This window comes from Pelodiscus sinensis, chromosome 3, assembly GCF_049634645.1.
Source record: "Pelodiscus sinensis isolate JC-2024 chromosome 3, ASM4963464v1, whole genome shotgun sequence".
In the NCBI taxonomy this organism is placed as follows: Eukaryota; Metazoa; Chordata; order Testudines; family Trionychidae; genus Pelodiscus; species Pelodiscus sinensis.
In genome coordinates, this window is record NC_134713.1 from 177,199,739 (window position 1) to 177,212,928 (window position 13,190).

A 13,190-nucleotide genomic window follows, 5' to 3' on the forward strand; every position below is an offset into this window, starting at 1 on the left:
TCCATCCTGGGGCCCAGTTAGGCATGGAGAATGATAAGCAAGAAGGGTCAGATTGGTTGGTCACCTCCCCTGTGTGAGGGAGGAGTATGGGGGTTTGTGTCATCTCTCCCACTGTGAACCCTAACGCCTCAAAGATAAGCAGGTAAATAAAAAGAACCAACTATGCAGTATTTCTTTGTAACAGGGGTCCAGTCAATTGGATGTTAGTTTGAAAATTTTTACTGCATAGTTCTGACTGCCATTCAGCTCTCCTGCATAGAAGTAATTTTACCAGGTGCCCTGTTATTCAGCCAAGTGTCATTGGCTCTATTTGAACCTGAAATATTTCTCTGCCACTGTGGAACTGAGCTTGCAAGCATCTCTTTCAGATGAGCAGCCCCATTGATTTCACAAAGCGAATGGTGAATTATGGCAGGAAGATCCTAGGATCAGTCCTTGCTTCAGTACTCTGGCTTATGCAGTTGTTGATGAAAAAAAATCAAACCTTTCAATGGTAGGGAAAAGATGCAGCTTCGTTGAGTCAGTATTTTGTTTTTACTTTCTCCATTCTGGTGATCATCTCTGGCTGTTCTCTGGTGAGCCTCTACTCACGAAAGCGTGGATAAATTTTTAAAAAACATGCTTTAGCTCCACTGAGCTTTGCATTGTGTCTGAATTGTAAGTTCTTAGCCCCAGATCCTGTAAAGATAAGCACATACAGGCAGTCTCTGGGTTACGTACAAGATAGGGACTGTAGGTTTGTTCTTAAGTTGAATCTGTATGTAAGTCGGAACTGGCATCCAGATTCAGCTGCTGCTGAAACTGACCGCCAATTCTGACTTACATACAGAATCAACTTAAGAACCCCAGGCGTCCCCAAGTCAGCTGCTGCTGAAACTAATCAGCAGCTGATTCCAGGAAGCCCGGGGCAGAGCAACTCTGCCTCTGGCTTCCTGTAGTCAGCGCTGGTCAGTTTCAGCAGAAGCTGACTTGGGGACGCCTGGGGCAGAGCAGCTGGGGTTCTGCTGGGTTGCTCCAGTAGCGCCGCTCCTCGGTGCTACTGGACCAACCCAGCAGCACCCCATCTGCTCTGCCCCAGGCGTCCTGATTCAGCCGCTGCTGAAACTGACCAGCAGCGGCTGAATCAGGACCTGGGGCAGAGCAGCTGGGGTGCTGCCGGGTTGGTCCAGTAGTGCCCAGAGCGGCGCTGCAGGACCAATCGGCAGCGCCCCAGCTGCTCTGCCCCAGGGTCCAAAACAAAAGCCTGGTCTGCTGGGGGGGGGGGGGGCACACTAGCTGCTCCCCCCCCCCCAGCAGACCAGGGACACGGGGAGCAGAGCCGCAGCGGCAGCGGGGTGCCGCGCCTCTGAGGCTTTGCTCTGGCAAAGTCTCAGAGGTGCGGGACCCCGCCGCGGCTGCAGCTTCAGTCCTGGTGCCTGTGGTCTGCTGGGGACGGTCCCCAGCAGACCACAGGCACTGGGACTGAAGCGGCAGCAGCGGCGGTTCCCCGCGCTTCTGAGGCTTTCCTCTGGCAAAGCCTCAGAAGCGCGGGAACCCGCCCGGTGCCCCTGGTCTGCTGGAGACGGTCTCCAGCAGACCAGGAGCACCGGAGCAGCTTACGAACGGGGCTTTCTCGCCCCGGAGCTCGCAGGTAGCAATCCGCCACCTCGACCTCCGGGGCGAGAAAGCCCCGTTCGTAAGTGCGGATCCGACATAAATCGGATCCGCATAAGTCGGGGACTGCCTGTATATCATTTTGTGCACATGGCTCGTCATCTTCCATGGGTCTCATGTGTGAAGCTAATTCTTTCAGGTTTAGTATGACTCTCCACCCATGCTGGAATTCTGAATCACATTATTTCATTCCAGGATCAGTCTTCCAATGGGAGTTTTGCCTGATGAGGACTAGAATCTGTAAGATTTAGTACTAAATCAGTTATGTTGTATCTATATCTCCACAAATGACAATTGTCTGCTTGTTAATGGGTGCCTAGCTTAGCCTGGATTAAAGATACCTGAAATACTCATGCAGCTTTCTTTGACCTTTTGTTAGTACAAATGTCACATGATGCACCAATCTGCAAGGATCAGTATGCTGACTCTTAATTGTGCAATGTAATCATCAGTTTGTTTGTAACCATCTGCAATGACCTAACTTTGTCCTCCAATTCAGCTCTCACTACATGCAACGGAAACTATCTCTGCAGAGAAAGTTACAACGGAAGCTGAACTGTTATTGAAAGTATCTTCTTTAATGTTTTGGAGTTAACTGGAGCTGCACAAGTGTAATGTATAGTAGGTACTGGCTCTTGGTATAAGGCTATACTACATAGTCCATTTCTGTTATTGTTCTGTAACAAGTATAAAACATAGCTAGGCCTCAATTTTTATCTGTAAATGTCAGTAAACCTCAGATTCATGGTGAAAAACCAAAGAAAAAAAATAGTTTGATCGATAATTAAAATTTACAGGTTTTAATTAAGTAAAAAAGTAAGAAAGATGTTGTTTTAGGACTCAGCTGAGTTAAGCATGTTTACTTTGTATATTTGGAAGTGATGTTGACAATTTCTTTTTCTAATAGTTACAGAACTTCTTGAATCTCAACATCTACAGTCAAGAAATATTTCTGACCCCTCCATAATGTTGTGCAACTTTGAAAAAAAGAATTAAAATTCAAGCAAAAAACAGCTTTAAACAATCAATATTAACCATAAAATTATAAAAGAATAAAAAATAAATTCTGTCAAGCCAATAGCAGAAGCCCTGATTCCCTTTGACACGCTAGGAAAAAGTTGACCTATTAGGGTTTGATCCTATGAAGTGCTTATCTCCATGTAGGGTTTATGAGATCAGGAGGAGTAGGCGGTTTTCTGACCCCACGACATTGCTCAGCACCTTGAAGGATTGAGCCCTTAGTGAACATAGCAATAGATGATTGCTGTGGTTAGAGTACATTGAATCAGCAGGAGGAGCCTTCACTGCACCAGCCAAAGGAAGAGAGAGCACTGCTTAGTGCTTTCCGAAGCTACAGAGAGATCTATGCCCTGCCTGCTTTTCTCCTCTCAGTCTAGCCCCTGGACAATTCACAAGTCTAATACGGGCTCCAGGGAGTAAGTAAATAAAGTGTTAGAGCTGTGTGAAAACTTTCACCTGCCCATGAAGATGGCACGTAAATAATAACAGTGACAACAACTAATAGACCGATAAAAAGACTAGGTTCTGGCAGATGATGTCGATTCCACATATCTTGCAGGCAGCCTCTGCCCATGGAGCGCCAATGGCTGTTGGTCCATATGTTAAAATTGCCATGTATCCGATGGAGACTGCAGGCTTCGGGACTCCTCTGCCTGGTACATCAGAGCCTATGACTGGACAGGTGAAAATAAAAATCCAACTTTTTACAATGAAGTAAACTGAGGAAATGCTTTAAAGATTGTGTGTGAAGTCTGTGGGTAAAACCAGGCTCTAAACTTGAGTGCTATCTATGGGTGCAAAGCTGGCATAGCTGGGGATCTGAGGACTCTCATAGCAGGGAGGAATACTCAGGTGGATGTGAAACAGTCTCTTTGGGAAGGCCCCTGCCGTAGGTTATAGCCACCCTGAGGCTGTTGCATTGGGAGCTGAAATGCTCCCCAGCTGACCCTGCAAAATGGGGCAGGGTGTAAAGGTGACATACATTCATGATCATCCCTCCTGGGGTTCAACATTAAGAGAGCTCCATACTCACTGCTGTTCTAGCCCTTCAACTATAAATCAATGATAGTTACGTTTATTTTTTCACATCACGGAGGGGTGATGCGGTTCTATTTGTATCGTCAGCATAACAATCTTTGCATTCCTAACTGCTGTTTGAAGCATGTCCAGGTTTGCACCCGGAATGATAATTTCGGATGTGAATGTGTAAGTGTGAAACAAATATAATTCTGTTTTTGGCCTTTCCAGAGAAACAGTTGAACTCTGATGACTATAGGTATGTTTCTTTCTCCATCCAATAAAACTTTATTGGAAATGGTCTTCCCAGTAATATGCAATATGCTGTTCAGTGTGTTTCCCTGTCAGAACAGAGTACCATGAGACTGTAAATGTGCATTTCACTTTGTTTTATCAGCCCACATGATGGGAAAAAGTTTAAATAAGCCAGAGGAACTTGATGGATAACCAGGCTAAATCCACAAGATGACAGAGACTGGTTTATATACATTCTTCCCCACAGCATTTAATTGCATTAGAGTCTAAAGTAGGCCTATTTCCAGTTTGTTATGCTTGGTGAATAGGAGAGGTCTGGAAGATAAGTGGAGTTTCATACTTTTTTCTTTTACTCTGGAGGAATTATTATTTTGATTGTAGCTTAAAGAATAAACTTCATGAAACACAAACAAAACAAATGTGTCCAATCATCTGTAAATGGTGCAAACCAGGAAATAAAATGGAAGAACTTCTATTTTCTACACTAAATATGATTAGAGAAAAAGTCATGAAGATGGTTTTAGTCTCAGAAATAATCTACAACTTTTCCAACACTATGCCACAGAAAAATCCCACATAATTTGGTCTCTTGAATTTTATATTAAGCTCTCCAACTTCAGTGAGAGTAACCGTAGCCTTGACAAATTAGAAAATTAGTCTGAAATCCACAAAATGAAATTAAATAAAGTGAAGTGTGAAGTATTACTCTTAGAAAGGAAAAAAATCAAATGGACAGTTACAAAATGGGAAAGAACTGACTCAGTGGAAGTACAGGTTGGACCTCCATGGTCCGACACCTTTTGGACCTAATTGGTCCCAAACAAGAGAATTTTCTGGACCAGAGGAGGCCCCTTGTCACCGGCCTCACAGGCACCTATCAGCTCCATTTCTCCACTTCTGTGCTGCTGGCCCTGGCTGGACCCCCTCAACTCTGGAACTCCCAGCTGCAGCGCTCCCTGTGCTGCCTGAACCCCCTGCCACAGGTCTCCAGCCGCTCCATGGGGCTCTCTGTGCTGCCTGAGCCCCTGCTGGGCTTCTGGCTGTACTGCTGGTGGCTCGTAGATTGTTGCTTCCTGTAGCGATGTCCTGCCAGTAGAACCCTAAGTTCTCCCTAAGCAGCACATCACTACAGGGAGCAGCGCTGTACAAACCACCGGAGCTCCCTGAACCATCTGAGCCCCCAGCTGCCAGGCTCCTAGTCATGCCACGGAACCCCCTGCACCACCTCCAGTGGGACTCCTGGCTGCACCACCAGAGCTCTCCACACTGGCAGACCCCCTGTCATGGGACTACTTACGCCGCCAGAGCGCCCTGCTGCAGGGCTCCTGGCCATATTGCAGAATTCCCCACCTTGACTGAGCCCTCTGGTGCTCTGCTCCCTACGTTGCTTGAGCCCCTTGCCCACCACTGGCCTCTTTGCCCCGGGCTCTCTGGTCCAGGAACATTCATGGTCCTTCTGGACCATGGATTTGCTGGACCAGAGAGTCCTGGTTTAGGGAGGTACAACCAATGCTGCTAGAAAGGATCTGGAGATTATACTGGATCATAAAAATGAATGAGAGTCAACAATGTGATGTAGTTGCTAAAAAGGCTAATATTCTGAGGAGGGTCATATGTAAGGCCCGGTAAGTAATTGTCCCACTCTCTTTGGCACAGCTGGAGTACTAGTCCAATATCAAGGAAAAAAATTAGATAAATTGGAGACAGTCCAGGGAGAGAGATATAATTATACAAGGTTTATGAAGCCTGAACTATGAGGTTCAAAAAATATCTGTGATGTTTGGTCTTCCAAAAAGAAGAATGAGTTGGAATGGAGACCCGTCTTCAACATATTAATGGCTTTTTGAAAGTGGGCTGTGATCAACTGTTCTCCCTCTCCCTGGAAAGTAGGACAAGTAGTAATGGGCTGGATATAAAACACGGGAGATTTAGTTTAGCTAAACTTAGGAACAAACTTTCTAACTAGATGGGTTTGGAATTTAAGCTTTGGAATTTGTTTCCAAATGAGGCTGTGGAATCCCTGTTATTGGAAGTTTTTAAGAACAGTTTGGACAAATGCTTGAGAGGGATGGTCTATATATACACACCTAGTCCAGGCGTAGCACAGGGGACTGGAATCAATGACCTCTCAAGTTCCCTTCTAGCCCTACATGTGTATGATTCTATTAATTGATCTGCGCTTAACATTAAGAATACATCTTTACAAGTTGGCTGCACGGGACAATTCTTTTTTCACCATATGATAATCAATAACTAATTTGTCTCTCTGCATTGAAGGAAAGCGCTGTAAGTTTGAAAGTAATGACATTAGCTTGGGTTTCTTGCATTTAAAACTATATATAAGCAGTGCCAAATAGAAATATAGTAAAATATTAGTTGTATTTGGTTCATTACACTGTAGTTTATTAACACCAGCTTTAATTAAGTTTAGTGACAATGTTATTTGTCTCCTGCAACAGCTGAGCAGAAAAGTAGGGCAACTTCCAGCAAAAATTGTATTTAATCTCTATAGGGGAAAGGGAGAGATATATTGTGCTTTCCAATAATGTACATTAGAAAAAGAGCTTCTGGGAAATGCTATTTAGTGTTGGGTTGAAAAGACAGACAATATGAGTTTATTAAAATATATAAAGCCAGAGATACCAAGCCTGCAAACTCATAGGTATGTGCTTAACTTTGAGCATACAGCTGAGCTGAAGTCAATGGGCAGGCCTCCTCACAGGGGAGGCAAAGGGATTCAACGGGGCCTCGGGCTCCTGGGCAGCCACTACTGCAACTGAAGCCACAGTTGCAGCCGGAGCCACAGCTTCTTTAAATCGCCACAGGTGCACTATGTGGAGTGCTCTGGGTGGCACTTAGGGATGCCTGGGGACTTGGGGGCCCTCCTGGTGCTCCTGGAAGCTCTGAGACTTGGGTGAGGGGGCTGCACTTTGGTATGAGTGGTGCTGAGGTCTCGCTGCCCTAGCCCCACCCCTTCTCCCCATGGCCTCGCCCCTTCTGGGAGCATGGAGCTTTGCCCCCACCTTGCATGGGGGCCTACGGTGGCTGTTGGCTCCCATGTCCATGGGACCACAGAGCCACTTAAAGTTAAGCATCTTTGTACTTGCAGCAATAGGGCCAAAGAATGTGCAGTACCAATGTAAGGTGCTAGTTTAGGAAGACCACTCTCCTAGAAGGACGCTTAAGCATGTGTTTCAGTCTCATTGAAGTCAAGGAATATAACCATGGACTTAATATTGTGCTTAAGTTCTTTCCTGAAGCAGGGTGTGAGACTTTCAGTCAAATAAAGAATTTGTTCACCCCATTCCAATTAAAATTAATAGGAACCGGGTGTCCTTTTTTCTAGTTTGCCTTTAAAACACTCCCAGACTATGTCTACACTGGCAGCTTCTTGCGCAAGAACAGCTGTTCTTGCGAAAAAAAACTTACCTACTGTCTATACTGCACGCACGTTCTTGCACAAGTAAATTTACAGTATAGCGTTTTAAAACAGGGCTTCTTCCGGAAGAGTTATTCCTCTCCCCACGAGGAATAAGCTCTTTTTAGCAAGAGCTTTTCCACAAGAGGGCAGTGTAGACAGGCAACATGAATTTCTTGAGCAAGAAGCGCCAATGGTTAAAATGTCCATCAGAGCATTCTTGCGCAAAAGAGCGTCCACACTGCCATGGATGCTTTTGCGCAAAAGCACATGCCAGTGTAGATGTGCTCTTGTGGAAGATTTTTTGTGCAAGAAATCTGCCGCACAACAGTTCTTGTGCAAGAAGCTGCCAGTGTGCAAGAAGCTGCCCCAATGTAATTGTCTTTATCTCTTTACTGAACTCTTTATTTCTCAGTAAGAGTTTCACTACTCATATTGTATGGCATGCAATCTTAAAAGTGTCTGTTAAAGCACTCACATAGGCCGTGTCCAGACTCAGGGTTTTTTTTGGGAAAAGTAGCCTTTTCCCGAAAAAACTTCCCCTGCATCCAGACTCAAGCCGCGTTCTTTCGAAATAATTTCGAAAGAACGCGGCTTTTCTTTCGATGGCAGTAAACCTCGTTTCACGAAGAAGAACGCCTTCTTTCGAAAGTTCCTCTTTCGAAAGAAGGCGTTCTTCAATGTAAAGAGGCCGTCTTCGAAAGAGAGCATCCAGACTCGCTGGGTGCTCTCTTTCGAAAAAGCGGATTTCTCTTTCGAAAGATCCGCCTGCAGTCTAGATGCGATCTTTTGAAAGAAGCCTGCAGTCGAGACATAGCCATTTTGAGGGTTTTTTTCATTATTAAGCACTCAGCAGTTTTGCAAATTGAGTTTTATTTGTGTGTAGTTACAGGGTCAGGTAAGAGCTAAAAATGTCAAGTGAGTAAATGCTAGGCAAAATGTAAAGTGTAGCATATTGGACTATACCATAAATCTTTACTGGGATTTAAATTATTCATAGCTTCACTACAGTCTGCCAGTTTCTCCCAAGATTTTCTAATTATGGATGGCTGAATAGATTAATATAAAATACTAGAAGATTTACCCAGCATCGCTAGGGTCCTTAACTCAAATAAGTTATTTTGCTTCTGTAACCCTTCTGCTGGGTAGGCCTGGCAGTAACCAGGGCTGGGTTCAATATCTTGGGGCCATCACACATAGAACCAGCTTGAGCCCCCACCCAGTAATCTGGGAAATTCACGCACCCCTGGGTGCCTCTGAGAGGCAATGCTTCCCCACTCACAAGCACTGAGTCTGAGTGTAGGAAAGAAACATTTAATGAAACAGAAAGAGAAGTCATACGGCATTAACTTGGGGGAAAACACCACAAACAGAGTTCATAGCCCGAAACATGAACCAAGCCCCCACCCCAGCCAAGAATTGCCCAAAGTCCAAAAAGTCCGACACCCCAAAGGTCTCTGTCCCTGGTCCGTGCCACCCAGAGTCCCAAAGTTCACCCGCAGGGTTTCACCTCCCAACCTGGGTAGAAATGGGGGTTGGGAGATAGATAGGGGGCACCTTATATGAAACTCCGCCACGCTCCATCAGCTGTCTCGTTCCACGCCTCTGGATGCTCCACTGGGCACCTGCCGCTCCTCGCCTGCTGCTGCCGCTCCATGCCACACCACTGGCTGCCGCTCCTCGCCTGCCGCCACTCTACGCCACACCACTGGTCGCCACTACTTCACTGGTGCAACAGGTCTGGTACTCAGCCAAACCAGTGATTTCCGCTCTCAGTGATTTCAACTCTTTAGCCACCAGCTGGACTGGCAAATGAATCCAGCTTCCACTGGACTAGCAAAAGAAAAGACTCCTCAGGGAGTCTGCTTTAAGTCTGTCCTTAAAACAAAGGGGGAAAGGTGCAGGCTGGGCCAGTCTTATAGCTCACACCTGGCAGGTGTGAAGCAGGCTGACTCAAACCCTTTCCCCCAGCTCTGTTCAGTCAACTCTGGAAGGGGGGAGGCTTGTTCTTCCGAGACCTCTTACCATGATGGTGGTGTCTCTCCTGCAAGCACTGGTGGCATGTTTTACAGTTCCCACATTTAGGGGTAGCATGATTAGTTACCCCCACAACAGTCCCAAATGATATACACTTCTCCACATTCCATTCCAACACTGACCTTCCATCAGCCCTGGCTGAATGGGATTTACATAGCCACACCTCAGATTCTCTTCTGAGCAGTATTTACATGTCAACATTTAACAGTTAATTACCTTGCAGAGCTAAACAACTGTAGTGGGCACACCCACCCCTCCTTTTAGCTGGCTGACAGCAAGCAGCAGTTCAGCCCCTGCTTACACTTCTCTTCACTGAAATCAGAGTTCTGGAGTGGGGGTGAGGTGAGGGGTTCAGTATGGAGGCTTCCCTGTGAAGAGAGGTATTCCACAGCCGTCTCTCACCACAACAGCTTGGGGCCAGGTGAAAAGCAGCTCTCCATAGCTGCTGCAGCAGGTGCAGCAGGAGGAGAATGCATGTTCACTGGCTGGGAGAGAGACACACAAACAGACAAACTCTCTGAAATATATAGTAGATAACTGTCACTTTCACCACTCCTGCCTCCTGCTGGCCCAGTGGGGTTATGGCTGTTCGGGTCTCCATCTTTGGCCCCTTGCTTGTCCCCCCTTCCCATGGTCATTCTACAGTATAAATCTCCCTGCTAGCAGTCCCGTCACTTTCCGTGTTATGCATTCCAGGCACATCCCATTGTCTTGGCACAATCAAACTAGGGATGTTAAATATCGGTTAATTGAAAAGTCGATTAACCTCATGAATTCTTATTGGTTAGTCGACTATTCTATAGTCCCCAGCTAGCCCCTGTCTGGGGGGGGAGGGGGAGGAATCTGAGCTCCCGAACCCAGCATGAGGTGGAACTGAGCCGGGCTGCCTGCCCACCTGGCTCCTAATACAGAGCTGCAGCGGGGGTAGGTCCAGGACACAGTTCAAGCCAGGACTGAGCTGGGCTGCTGGCCAGCCTGCTAAAAAATTTACTGGCAAGTGGTGGGAGTGGGGTGGGGTGGTGGTGGTGGGGGGAATGCGTTTCATGTATAACATTAACGTATAAGCTTTTGCTTGTTGGTTAATCAGTTAATTGACTATACTATTACATCCCTAAACCAAACCCTGACCTTGCTTTAAGTTATGATAGCTAACAGAGGAAGCTGCATACCAAATTTGGTGGTCTGAACTCTTAGGCTATGTCTAGACTGGCATGATTTTCTGCAAATGCTTTAACGGAAAAGTTTTTCCGTTAAAAGCCTTTGTGGAAAAGAGTGTCTAGATTGGCACGGACGCTTTTGTGCAAAAGCACTTTTTGTGGAAAAGCATCCGTGCCAATCTAGATGTGGTTTTGCACAAGAAAGCCCCGATCGCCATTTTCGCCAACGGGGCTTTTTTGCGCAAAACAGTTCTCAGCTGTCTACACTGGCCCTCTTGTGCAAAAGCATTTGCACAAGAGGGCTTTTTCCCGAATGGGAGAGTCATTGTATTTGCGGAAGAACACTGACAATCTTACATTAGATCGTCAGTGTTCTTGCGCAAATTCAAAGCAGTCAGTGTAGACAGCTGGCAAGTTTTTTTGCAGAAAATCTTGCTAGTCTAGATGCAGCCTTACTGTTTAGGAGGAGTTCCGAAGAAATGGACTCACAGATGGATTGATGGACAGACAGGTGCACAAACTTTCTCAATTATATAGTAGAAGAATGCCCAGAAGCTTTACCTTAAACTTGAGCCAAAGCTTGCTAGAGTTAGTATCATTTGGTTAATTTCTCTCCTTCCCACCCCCAGATTTTTCCATTGTTCACCCTTCATTGTTCGGGGGAGAATAACTTGGTGTTCAATTTGTTTTTATATTTGTGTGAATTAGAAATGGAATTGCAGAAAGCTCAAATATTGGTAGCAGAGAATGTTAGCCATTTGATATTCACGAGTTACCACAACCAATGTTGCAAAGAATTGCTTTGTGCTAGGTTAAGAGTTTCCATTCAGCCTCACATAAGGCACAAAATGAAGTTGCCTCACCCCAGCAGTCAGCCTTTGCTGGATGCAGCTTTCTCCTTCCCCGCCCATTGTGTCCAGCCAGCTGTGTTGCCAGCACATCAGGGAGCAAACCATATCTCCTCTACTTCCTGTTGTCTCTGCACTTGCTCTATCATAGTGAGGAGTCAGAGAACTTGCTCTCCCCACCTTCCTTCTTGCCTGAATTCAAGATCTGAGTAGGTCCTTTAAGACCACAAAATGGGGTTGTGGGATCACTCCACGAGGGTGCTTTCTTTCTCAACACCAAATTCAGCTAATCTTTTAATTTTCTCATTAACTGGGTGGCTTTAGCCTCTTGGCAAAACCAAAAATGCCCCTTTCTGGATGAAACAACAAAGACTAATTTCCAATGACAAAACCTCCTACTTGGACTCACTACCCTCATCAGGATCTGGAGGGACCTTTTGCCTTTTTCTCAGAATCTCTCACTTCTGCATGTAGAGCTACCAAATGGTTCTTTCCCCCAGATCCTCTTATGGATCCTTTCACAGGCTTCTTCAAGCTCTTTCCCATTAGAAAGGCCAGAGACCCCAACCTTTCCTTGTCTTCACCTTAGTAGGAAACCCTACAACAAGTCTTTCTACCTCTATGATCTCAGTGACAGCAGGCTTTTTTATACCCATCATGCTCTGTTAGGTTGCAGCTTACAAATCCCATGGTTGCTAATCTACAGCTCTCAGAATGCCCATTTATGGTAGAGACCATAATACAGAAGTGAGTTGAACTCTGAACTTTTAAAAGCTCATTGCGTCTGTGACAACCATTTTGTTTAATGATATATTTTGTAGGGCAGAAGTTTTTCCTAAATTTATTAAAATCAAGAGGGTACCTAAAAATATACAACTCATTTGGAATATTGTGTTGAGTTCTGGGCACCACATTTCAAGAAAGATGTGGAGAAATTAGAGACAGTCCAGAGAAGAGCAACAAGACTAATTAAAGGTTTAGATAACATAACCTATGAAGTAAAACTGAAATAATTGGGCTTGTTTAGTTTGGAAAGGAGAAGACTGAGAGGGAACATAATAGTGGTTTTCAGGCATCTAAAAGGAAGAAGGAAAAATTGGTCTCCTTAGCCTCTGAGGATAGGACAAGAAGCAATGGGCTTAAACTGTAGCAAGGGAACTTTAGGTTGGGCATTAGGAAAACTTCCTAACTGTCGGGGTGGTTAAACACTGGAATAAGTTGCCTAAGGAGGTTATGGAATCTCCATTTCTGGAAATATTTAAGAGCAGGTTGGATAGACATCTGTCGGGGTGGTCTAGATGGTACTTGGTCCTGCCATGAGGGCAGAGGAGTGGACTGGATGACTTCTTGAGGTCCCTTCCAGTTCTAGCATTCTATGAAAGTCCCAGTGCTAGGCATTTTTCTGTTTGCTAAACAAATGTCTGTGTAGGCCCTGCTAGCATGCACAAAAAATTCCTCAGTGTGTGTTAACTAGTTAACAGTTATTGCACATTAGACGTCATACATCCCAGTGCCCATTGCCATGCCATGTAGACAAGTCCTAACTGTGCATGCTCACCAGTTTTTGACTTTCTTGACTTGAAGAAATTCTAACATAGGATATGAATATGTATTGCCCAGCACTGCCAAAATATGGGCACATATGTATATGTACAATTATTTTATTTCTCGTACTCACCTTGAAAATCTTGTCTTCGATAGTATCACCACTCTGTCTGCAGCAGTCACAATCTAATAGATAAGATATAGAATACCCTGGGGATTCCGCAAATATCGAGGTAATGT